Consider the following 12,346-nt stretch of genomic DNA (forward strand, 5'->3'; position numbering starts at 1 on the left):
TAATCCTCAAACAATTTGGTGTGCCATATTTCTCAAACCAATCCTCAGGGCAGTGTGAGCCAGCTGGGCACCTGACAGGGAGAATAAAGGACCCCAAGGACAGACCAAGACATGCACCTCTCGAGTGGTCAGGGCCAGCCCTCATGACAGTCGTCCACACACCAGCTTAAAGGAGGCAAGGTAGGAATATAGCCCTTCCTCAGTGAGCTGACAATTCCCTGGGACCAGCAAAGTGAGCTCATAGCCACCAGCATGTCAATCCCATCTTAAAAGTATAGAAAACACAGTATTATATGTTTTAATCACGGGAACATTTTGACAATATCATTGAAGATACTAATGTGAATACAATGAGAGAATTAGGGTCGGGTATTGTTATGATGATAATGACTACCATTTATGAAGTCCTGAATACTTCCAGGTGTTTCCATGCGCCATTGTATTTACTCTTCATAGCATCCAGGAAAGAAGAGGCACTGGTTATTCCTGGAATCTAGAGCAGGATTACAGGTGGGTGGTGGAGTCAGGAATTGAACCTGGAGCTGTTGACCTGTCATTACTCTTAAGCCTGGAAACAGCTGAACAACACAGCCAAAGGCTACCGATACATGTGTATGTCAACCTTTGCCCAGATTGGTTCTAGTTTTCTCATGACTTGGCAAGAGATAGTGTGTGTATCGAATGATCTGATGATGGGCAGACAGTGTGACAGTTACAGCGGTGCCTGCTTAGCGTCTCCTTTAAACCGAGCCCTTTGCCTGCATGTTCACATCCAGTACTCAGAAAACTTAGGAAATGGGTTTGTCATTTTCTAGCTTAGGAAGCTGAGGCCAGAGTTGGATTTGTGTCAGGCATTCTGAATTCAGAGCCCCGACGTTCATCACGACACCTGGAGAATACAGAGCCAATCTTGGCAGCTATGAGCAGTGAGTCTGAGGACTCATGTTTGATAGGGATCAGAAAGGAAGCATGTGTGGGTGAAGAGCACCCCACGCTTCTTTTGGAGAAACAATGTGCATCTTGCTCTATTCTACACTGGTCAGGCTCACGGAGAGTCTTGTATTCACTTCTCAATGTCACAGGTTCAGGTGGCTGTAGATTCCCTCTGTGCTTTTCTGGAAAGCACACAGGAGTTCTTTTTTTTTTTTCGTTATATTTTTTGGCTGCGTTGGGTCTTCATTGCGGCACGCAGGATCTTTGTTGAAGCATGCGGGATCCTTTTTTGTTAGAGTGCGAGGTCAGCTGGGGGTCTGTTCGGGTTTCTCTCTAGTTGAAGCGCTCAGGCTTCTCTCCAGTCACACAGGCATTCTTTGCCCAAGTTTCAACTCTTCCGAAACCAGTGATGAGACCAGGTAAAGCATCTCCTCCCTCTGAGCCTGTTTCTTCATCTGTAAAGGGATCGTAGTCCTTTGTGATAACTGCAAAGACAGACTGGATGTGTCCAGGCAAAAGGCCTTTGGAATCAGTAAGGTCACCTTCTACAGAAGTGGTGGTGATGTTTTACTTGTTTCATGTTTCAGAAGAGAACTGTTGGGACAGGGAGGTGGGTCTCAAAACCACGTCCAGTTCGGGGCCATGTTCAGGAACCTGGGCGTTCACTCAGGAGACGAGGTCAGGGGAAACCTGGTGGCTGTCTTTTTTAGAACCACAGTGTGAAACTGGAACCTTCGAGGCTGCCAGGGGCCAGAAGAAGCCACACAGGCCCCCCACCCCCAAAACCCCTCTTCTGCTCTGCGTCTGTCCACAAACAGAGATGAGGGCTATGGTCAGTAGGGGAAGCTGCTTCCACTCTCCCAGGACCAGGAGCAGCTCCCTGACACTGAGGTTGAAGCAGAAAGTGGGCAAGGGGGTGGGACAGAGGACAGTTCTTCTAACTCATCTCTGTCCCTGAAGTCATCCAGATGGCACCCCTTCAGCTCCCACACGGGCTGAATAGATGGGAAATACATGGCTGCAGAGGCAGCTCACTTGTTGGGCTGGGTCATAAAGAAGCACAGAAAGCAGTAATCTGCTTAAGTGGGGCTGTGGTTAATAACAACTCTGGTCCTTGGGATAATCCATAGTTTAAGCAGTAGTTGTTTTAATATTTTAAGAAAACTTATCCTTAGGCCTGAACGCCATGTTTATAGCACCAATTTTGAGGGCTGGGAAGGAAGGATTGCCCATTTTCTCATCACCCTGCTGGCTTTCACATGGCTGCCTGGTAGCCTCCCTGTCACAGAGGAGATGCTAGAGGATGCAGCCCCTGTGGCGGGTGAGCCGTGACCAGGCCAGGAACAAGGTGGGCTTCCTGCACCATCCGCTCCCCACATCTCACTGCCAAGTTTCGGTCCTAATACATTTCCAAAGACTGCCTGTCCAATGTTTTCCAAACACAGTCTCTCGTGAACCCATTTCACAGAGTGGGGCCTGAACTGTTCTGAGAGAAATAATAAAATCACCGTGGCACTGAGTGACAGCTCAGGAGGGAACTGTGTTCTTTTATTTGTGATGTTCACAGACCAAGGTTTCGGAGGAATTGGAAGATGGGCAAGTGTACTTCTTGACCTTTCTGAAAATAGTCTGAGTCACTTTCACTTTCAGCCTCCGAAGCGTGTTAAATGAATCCTTTGTGTAGTTTACAGAAAGTGAAGAGCGGTTTGGCAACCGAGAAAAGTTCCAACTCCTCAGCCTCTCCTACACTGAGTAACATTTCTTTTGAGTTGTCTATTAACACTGTTCTGAAACAGACAGACGTTTTACGAAGCCTAGAACTTGGCTCATGAGTGGCCCTAATTTGAGTGCTTTAAAAATACAAGAAATGTGTGATGTGCCACAAAACACAGGAAATGACAGCCCACATCTGACTTGGTGGAAAGAAATTGTAATTATTGGAAAGGTGTGATTGGTATATTTATTCGTATTACCTGTCAGTGACTATGAGATGTTTGCAGAACACGAACAGAGGTCTGCACGTAACAAGAAAGGTACTTTCTTTTGCTCTGGTCTTTGTGGGAATGTGTATGTGACTTGTGATTGTCCAACCACTCTTCTAAAAAGGCTGACCATCCGCAGGCCTGGTACTCCTGAGTTCAGGTAGAATGCATGAGCTCTCATTCGCTATGTGCGTATTAAAACAAAAAAGTTCACCTGTGTAGATCTGAAACTATATGTTGAATTTCCTGAAAAACTCGACAGACCTGACATTTTTAATCTACCCCAGGATAAGCTAGTCTTAGAAAGTGAATGTGAGGAGGAGTGTGGTGTTTAAGAGAACCAGGGAAAGGAGTCAGCCAAGTCCTGGCCTGGATCAGTCCTACCTGGCTGTGACCGTCAGCAGATGCAGAATGGAGGGAGGCCACATCTATAAGAAAAAAAAAAAGACCTCATCTTGTCTATTCATTAACCTGAGGGCAGGGATTCTCAAAGCTGCTGGCACCTGGAAAAAGTACTCAAGATATATTTTGGGACTCCATTCCATAACTTCTGAATTGATTCTGTGTTTGGAGCCCTAAACTTGCTATTGAGATAAAAGCCACCTTGGTAAATTTTTTTTTTTGAGCTATAATTCACATACAATAAAAGTCGCCCTTTCTAGTGTACAAGTCAGTGGTTTTAGTATATTCACAGAGTTATACAACCATGACAACTATCTAATTGTAGATATTTTCATCACGCCAAAAAGAAGCTCTGTACCCATTACCAGTCAACCCTGATGGCCCCTCCCCCCAGCCCCTAGCAATCACTAATCTACTTTGTCTCTGGATTTGCCTACTTTAAATACTTCATATAAATAGAATTATACGAGATATAGCCTTTTATGTCTTGCTTTCTTCACTCAGCATAATATTTTCAAGGCATATCCATGGTGTAACATGTATCAGTACTTCATTTCTCCTTAATAATATTCCACTCTATGTATATACCACATTTTTTTTATCCATTCATCAATTGGTGAACATTTGGGTTGCTTCCACTTTTGGGCTATTATAAATAATGCTGTTATGAGCCTATCTGTACAACTATTTGTAGGGATATATATTATCACTTCTCTTGGCTATATACCTAGAAGTGGAATAAAACAACTTTATGTTTAACTTTTTTTTTTTTTTTTTTTTGCGGTACGCGGGCCTCTCACCGCTGTGGCCTCTCCCGCCATGGAGCACAGGCTCCGGACGCACAGGCCCAGCGGCCATGGCTCACGGGCCCAGCCGCTCCATGGCACGTGGGATCCCCCTGGACCGGGGCACGAACCCGTGTCCCCTGCATCGGCAGGCGGACTCCCAACCACTGCACCACCAGGGAAGCCCCTATGCTTAACTTTTTGTTTACAACTTTATGTTTAACTAGGGCATAAAACAACTTTATGGGGCTTCCCTGGTGGCGCAGTGGTTGAGAGTCCGCCTGCCGATACAGGGGACACGGGTTCGTGCCCCGGTCCAGGGGGATCCCACGTGCCACGGAGGGGCTGGGCACGCGAGCCATGGCCGCTGGGCCTGCGCGTCCGGAGCCTGTGCTCCACAACGGGAGAGGCCACAGTGGTGAGAGGCCCGCGTACCGCAAAAAAAAAAAAAAAAAAAACTTTATGTTTAACTTTTTGAGGAACTACAAAACTGGTTTCCAGAGTGGCTGCACGATTTTACAATCCTACCAGCATATATGAGGGTTCTAATTTCTCTACATTCCACCAACACTTGTTATCAGCCATTTTGTTTATAGCCATCCTAGTGGGTGTGAAGTAGTATCTCATTGTGCTTTTGATTTGCATTTCCCTAGGGACTAATGACATTGAACATCTTTTCATGTGTTTGTTGGCCATTTATATATCTTTGGAGAAAAGTCCATTCAAACCCTTTACCCATATTTAATTGGGTTATGAGTCATTTTATTATTGAGTTGTAAGTGTTCTTTATATATTCTGGATATAAGTCCCTTATTGGATATGTGATTTGTAAGTAAGTCTTTCTTCTGTGGGTTGCCTTTTCACTTTCTTGATGGTGTCCTTTGACCATTTCAAAGTTTTAAATTTTGATGAAGTTTGGTTTATCAATTTTTCCTTTTGTCTGTGCTTGTGGATCCATATCTAAGAAACCATTGCCAATACAAGGTGGTGAAGATCTGAGTTTTTGTCCAAGAGTTTTTTAGTTTTAGCTTTTACATTTAGATTTTTGATCCACGTTGGTTAATTTTTGTATACCATGTAAGACCCAACTTCCTTTTTTGTATATTGATATCCAGTTGTCCCAACACTCTTGTTGAAAAGACTGTTCTTTCCTCCATTGTACTATCTTGGTAACCTTGCCAAAAATAAGTTAAACATAATGTAAGGGTTTATTTCTAAACTTTCAATTCTATTTCATTGTCTCTCCTTATGCCATCATCTATTCATTTGATCATGTGGTTGCTGTTTTTTATTCTACTGATATGGTTATTACATTGACTTATTTTCGGATGTTAAACCAACCGTGCATTTCTGGGATAAATTGCTTGGTCATGGTGTATACTCCTTTTTTTTTTTTTTTTTTTTTAAATGTTGCTGGATGTGGCTTGCTAGTATTTTGTTCAGGATTTTGGGGTCTATGTTAATAAGGAATATTATTGTGTAGTTTTCTTTTCTTGTGATGTCTTTGACTTTGACTGCTTTGGATGTCAGCATAATACTGGCTTCATAGAATGATTTAGAAAGTGTGGAAGTGTTTCCTTCTTCCTCCTCTTTTCCTCCCCCTCCTCGCCCTCCTGTCAGATGTCAATAGCTCCCCTGAGGTATTCACATCTGCAACTATTATTGTTGAATTGTGTATTTCTCCCTTCAATCCTGTTAGTTTTGCTTCATTTATTTTGGACTCTGCTGTTATACGTATATATTTTTAATTATTATGTCTTCTTGATGGATTAACACTTTTATCATAATAAGATGTGCTTCTTTATCTATAGTAACTGTTTTTATCTTAAAATCTGGTTTGTCTGATACTAATGTAGGCACTCCAACTTTCTTTTGGTTGTTCTTTGCATGGCATATTTTTCCTATCATTTTGCTTTCAACCTACTTATATCTTTGAATCTAAAGCATGTCTCTTATAGACAGCACAAAGTTGGATTATATGATTTTAATTCATTCTGCTCCTTCTGCCTTTTGATGGAGTTTAACCATTTACATTTAATGTAATTATTGATAAGATAGTATTTGCATCTGCCATTTTGCTATTTGTTTTCTACATGTCACGTCTCTTTTTTCTCTCTTACTTCTTTGTGTTTAACAGATATTTTCTAGTGTACCATTTTAATTCCCTGGTCATTTCATTTGCTGTATATATCTTTGGACTTGTTTTCTTAATGGTTTTTTGGGGAAGTACAATTACCATCTTAACTTATAAATCTATTTTGGATTGATACCAGCTTAATTCCAATAGTACATAAAAACTTTGCTCTAATGTAGCTTTGTACCCTTCCCTCCCTCTGTGCTATTATTATCTTAGAAATTAAATCTTTATGCATTATAACTCTGTGAGAATAGCTTTATAATGATTAATTTATGCAGTTGTCTTTGAATTCCAATTGGAGGGAAAAAGTTACAAATGAAAAATACATTTCTACTGTCTTTTATGTATGTAATTAACTTTATCAATATACCTCATTTTTTTTTCATGTGGATTTGAATTACTCTCTAGTGTCCTTTCATTTCAACCTGAAGGCCTCCCTTTATAATATTTATTATAAGAAAGTTCTGCTAGTGACAAATTCTCTATGTTTTTGTTTGTCTTGGAATATCTTGATTTTTCCTTCATTTTTGAAGTGTAATTTTGTTAGATATAGGGTTATTGGTTGACAGTCTGTTTTTTTTCAGCACTTTGAATATGTCATGCCACTGCCTTTTGGCCTTTATGATTTCTGATGAGAAATTAGCTGTTAATCTTATTGAGAACCCCTTGTAAATGACAAGTTCCTTGTCTCTTGCTACGTTCAGGATACTCTGGCTTTGGCACACATTATAATGTGTTTTGGTGTGGATCTCTTTGAGTTGATCCTGACTGGATTTCACTGAGCTTTTTGGATGTGTAGTTCATGTCTTTTGTCAAATTTGAGAAGTTTTTGGTCATTATCTCTTTAAATATTCTTTCTATCCCTTTCTGTCCTCTCCTTCTGGAACTCCCATTATATATATATTAGTACATTTGATGATATCCCACAGGTCTTTGAGAGTCTGTTCATTTTTCTTTGATCTTTTTCTCTCTACTTTTCAAATTTGATGATTTCTATTGATATGTTTTCAAGCTTACTGATTCCTCTTCTGTGTCAAAACTGCTCTTGAGACTGTGTAGGGAATTTTTTGTTTCAGTTTATATTTTTGACTTTAGAATGGTTCTTTAGTTCCCTTTTTACAATATCTCTTTATTAAGTGTCCTTGTTTGGTGAGACATTGTTCTCATACTTTCGTTCTTTGAACATATTTAAAAGAGCTGATTTAAAATCTTTTCTAGTAAGTTCAGAGCCTTAGCCTTTTCAGGGACAGTTCCTATTTGTTGCTTGTATTTTCCTTGTATTGGTCACACTTCCTTATTTCTTTGCATGTCATAATATCTTGTTGAATTATGGACATTTAAAATAATATAATGTCCAATGCTGAAAATCAGATCCTTGCATCCCCTTCCCACATTTATAGTTGCTGTCCATTATTGTTGTTATTTGTTTATTTATAGATTTGCCTGAAATAATAATGTATTCTTTGTTATGTGTGGTCACTGAAATCTCTGCTTGGTTAGTTCAGTGGTCAGCTATTAGCTGGACTGATATTCCTTTAAATTCCTTGAACCAATAAGTCTCCAGCTCTTGCAGAAGGGCTCTGTGTGCATGTTGGGGCATGTCATCAATGCTTTGTCAGGGAATTGGCAACCCTGGTTTAGTCTTCACTTCCTATTTGTTCAGAGCCTCAAGGTCAACCAGAGGTAAGAGCTACGGCCTTCTCAGGTCTCTCCTGAGTGTACATACAGCCCTGCACATGCATATTACCTTCTAGATTCCTAGGAATATGTTAGAGCTTTTCATAGCCCCTGTGGGCATCTCATTCCCCATTTTCTCCTTTTCAGTGTTTTGGTCAGCTTCTTGGTTATGCCAATTGTAATCACTCCCTCAGACAATTTGGATGCTAAACAATTGTCAATTGTTGTTTTCCACAAATACTCTACAGACAAGTCTGTTCACAGTGAGGGAGCTCTGAGTCAGGTCAGATAAAGGCAAGACCTTTGATTTGAATGGGGTTTTCCCACTAGTTGATTCTCCAAGGAGCTGCCAGACAGGTCAGATAATGACAAATTCCTAGGAATAGAGCTGTGGGGAGCTCTGTCATGGTGGTAGTCTGATCATGGCTACACTGACTTTGAGGCTGTTGGATTTCAAGCTGTACAAGGAGTTTGGAAAGGAGGCTGGATATACAGCAATTTAAAAAGCCACAGAGCTTGATGTTCTTATTGAGATTCAGTCATTTTTCTTGAATAAATGCTCCTTAGATTGTTGCAGGCTTTTGGTTGAATTCCAGTGTTCTGTAAAAGTTGATTTTGATAATTATTGCTTACATAGAGAAGCAGATTTTTGGAGATTCTCCTTCCACCATTCCCACTGATGACACACACCCAGCTGATTCTAATGCAACCATGTGTATCATGGGATGTTATTGATAAATAAGGTATTCAGAGTAGCTTTCTGACTTCTGGTACATCAGAATTGATGTCTATTGAATAAACTGATGTTTGTTGAATAACAGTAATAATAGAACAATGATAATATATTGATCATTAATTATTAATATTAATAATATATTAATCATTATTATTAATATAATATTTATTATTATTATTCCACCAGGGAGTTCCCTGGTGGCCTAGTGATTAGGATTCTGAGCTTTCACTGCTGTGGCCTGGGTTCAGTCCCTGGTTGGGGAACTGAGATCCCACAAGCTTCACAGTGTAGCCAAAAATATATATATAGATCATTAATTGTTAATATAAATAATATATTAATAATTATTATTAATATAAAATTTATTATTATTACAGCCCCAAATATTTTCAGTCAAAATGTAAAGTTTATTTTTAGTCCAAAAAGAATAGGCTTTACTGCTGTGTTGTCTTTTAAATGTGTTCTCTGAGGATGGACCCAGGAAACAGAAATTTGCTGCTCCAGCTGAGGCCTAGTCATAAGGTTGGCTTGGTCTGTGGAGGATTTGTGTTCATTCAACCACCAGTGGCTAAACTGAAAGCCATAGATCAAAGCAAATCAATCCATAAATGCAGAATTGAAGGAGTGAAAATCAGAAGTTAATTATTGTAGTCCTAGCATTTATAAGTGTTTTATATTTTAGGAGAAGTATAAACTTTTCTTCCATGCTGTTAAGTTCATGTTCCATTGCTGGACATGAAGACTATGATGACAAAACAGTTTATTAATTTGAACTTGTCAGTGATCTTGGGCAGGATTTCAAACACAGTAAGAGTTTGCTAGTGATGGAATCCAAGAGTTCTTTTCTTAAAAAGAAAAATGAAAATAATCAAGATTAAATTTGATGATTGACTATTTCTAATATAGGCTAGGGAGCCAAATATATTCTAGTTGGTTCCTAGAATGCATAATTGGCCCTCGGTTAAGTTTCAGAAGAATTTTTCAGTTATGGTGTTTTTGAGAACAACAGGTCATTTTGCGGAGTTCTCACACCTCCACTGGCACTGTTAACTCTCAGAGCTCCTCAAACACAGTGGCCAATTTTGTTAATGTGGCTAATTACTGGTGTGCTCCACTAGAGTCTGCGTTGATGTTACAAAAACAGTTTAGGCTACACAGACTCTTTACTCATGTAGTAATTATAGCTTATTTGTCTTGAGTATTTCGCAAGTGTTCTCTTCGGATAATACTGGCAAGATTAAGTAATAGTTTCTCGCTAACAGTATTTCTCAAGAACATCAGGCATGTTGGATTGAGATTTGATGTATTACGGGTATGTCTTTGGCTCCTGGCATCTTCGACCTTTTACTTTTCTTATGTATAAAATAATTTTATGGTGGGGCTATGTCTATTGTGTCTAACACAAATGCCAGGAACTATTTGAGCAAAATATTTGATTTTCATTTTATGGGGTAGTTTTTACAATGATCAAGTGTAACACATCCCAGCCAGCCACAACACTGTGCTAGAAACCAGGGGCTTCAAAGAGTCTTCTTTTTAGAACTCTGAAGGAACTGAAGCGCTATTTCTCCATATCATCCAACTTAATTATTGGCAATAAGTGACGGTTGGCAGGAAGCCTGCATCACGTGGTTCCAGTTCTGCTTCAGAAAATGTCAATAAGAGGCACAAACCCTGGCCTGCGTTGTGCAGCCGTGGGCTCGGATCCCCTGACACATGATTCAGAGCCCATTATGCAATGTGATGCTCACTGATTCATGGTCGCTTGCACAAGAAGTTTTTCATTACCCCGAATGCAAGCATCCTGGGAATGATTAACTTTGTGACATAACTCTCATCATACAACTATGGAAGATTCTAACAGAGCTTCAAGATCATGTGCTTCAGAAATAACCAAATGTGTTTTGGCTCCTTAATGGGTCCGTGATTAACAATTGCTTTAAAGCCACTGAGTAAAACAGAGAAACCTATTTGGGATTTTTGTTTGGATTGGGGGTTTCATGAGATTGGTTCATGTGTGAATACTCTTCTACCATATTTTAATTTTAACTTTATGTATTCTAGTTTGCTGTGGAAAAAGATCTATTTTATAGTACTCCATCTTGTGAGCTCAATATTGAACATAAGGTTACTTTTATTTTTCTTTATTTTTTATATTGGGGTGTATTTGATTTACAATGTTGTGTTAGTTTCAGGTGTACAGCAAAGTGATTCAGTTATACATATACACATATTTATTCTTTTTCAGATTATTTTCCCATATAGGTTATTACAGAGTACTGAGTAGAGTTCCCTGTGCTATACAGTAAGTCCTTGTTGATTATCTATTTTACATATAGTAGTATGAATATACAGTTGCTTTTATTCAACATTTTTGGGCCACAAAGCTATGCCTCTTATATCCCCATGCATGATGGAGTGTTACTGTGATGGTTGTTATTGATTTCATATGACTAAAATGGTAAATTAAAATTTTGCATTTTGTTAAAGATTTTCGAATCTCGGTTGAGTACAGTATGACATGCTTGGTGTACTACGACTCTTTGATGTGAGTGGCAGGAAATCAACCGAAGTTGCTTAGGCACAAGGGAGCTTCATGGCTCTCAGCGTGGACAGGACAGGGGAGCCAGGGTCTCAGAGCTGCAGGGACACTCTCCATTTCTCATCAAGTGTCCTCGGGCATGTAGCTTCATCCTCTGGGCCTGACTTCAGCTCCAGGCTGCTGATCTTACAACCAGGGAGGAAGGGAAAGCCTCTTTGCTCAGTTCCAACTCAAAATCTCCCAGGAGTGGCCTCTGCTGGGCCTCACAGATCACATGTCCTCTCTATGGCCACAGAAGTGGGCATTATGAGTGGGGGAGGGGGACCTCTCCAGCAGAAGGGAGGGCTGCTGTCTGGCCCCAAAAATCACAGCAGCCACCGAGGGCCAACCTTGATCCAACTGGTCATCCGTTCACCATGATGCCCCCAAATCACCTTAAAGCATTTCCTCCTTGTCAATCCACAACTTGCCTTAAAGCATTTTCTCCTTTACATCTACAACTTATATTAAAGCATTCCTCCTTGTATGTCCACAAACGCAGGTGTCTTGCTAAGAGCAACCCCAGGTTCTGCCCAGCAGCTGCGCCCAGCTCTAACCTCATACCACTAGGTCACGTCCATTGCTCTCGAGGTCAGGTTTGGCTCCACAGAACCAGGTAGCCTGTGGCCTCCATACTGTTCAGCCACCTCAGCACACTGTACCCAGTGAGGGAGGGAACCCTTTTACAAATGAGTACAAAGCACACTGAGCTCTCTATCCCCACAATATCTATGTCACAGGGGGGACATAACAGGGCTGGCAGGTCTCAGACATCCGTTTTCTGACCCCCTTCCCTGACAGTAGATTAAGCCCCTTAGGCAATCTTCCCACCAGGTTCCTGCTGATAGGCTTTTCTCCTGAAGGATGATTGGAGAGAACTTCGTGGGGGTCTTTATCCCTCACTGATTCACTTTTGTCAGTGCTGTTGTAGAGGGTCCTGGAGGTTGTCATAGGCTGGGGATAGACCCCTGAAGATTGCATCTAGCTTTTCATAGATTGAATGCAGGGGAGGCAGTCCATTATCCAATAACTGATAACATGATCCTGGTTAAATGACTAGTTTGGGACCTGGACTGGGTGGAATCTAAGGACTTTGCCTCCTAAGCTGTGTGC

Source organism: Mesoplodon bidens (assembly GCF_964165515.1).
Source record: "Mesoplodon bidens genome assembly, chromosome: 6".
NCBI lineage: Eukaryota > Metazoa > Chordata > Mammalia > Artiodactyla > Ziphiidae > Mesoplodon > Mesoplodon bidens.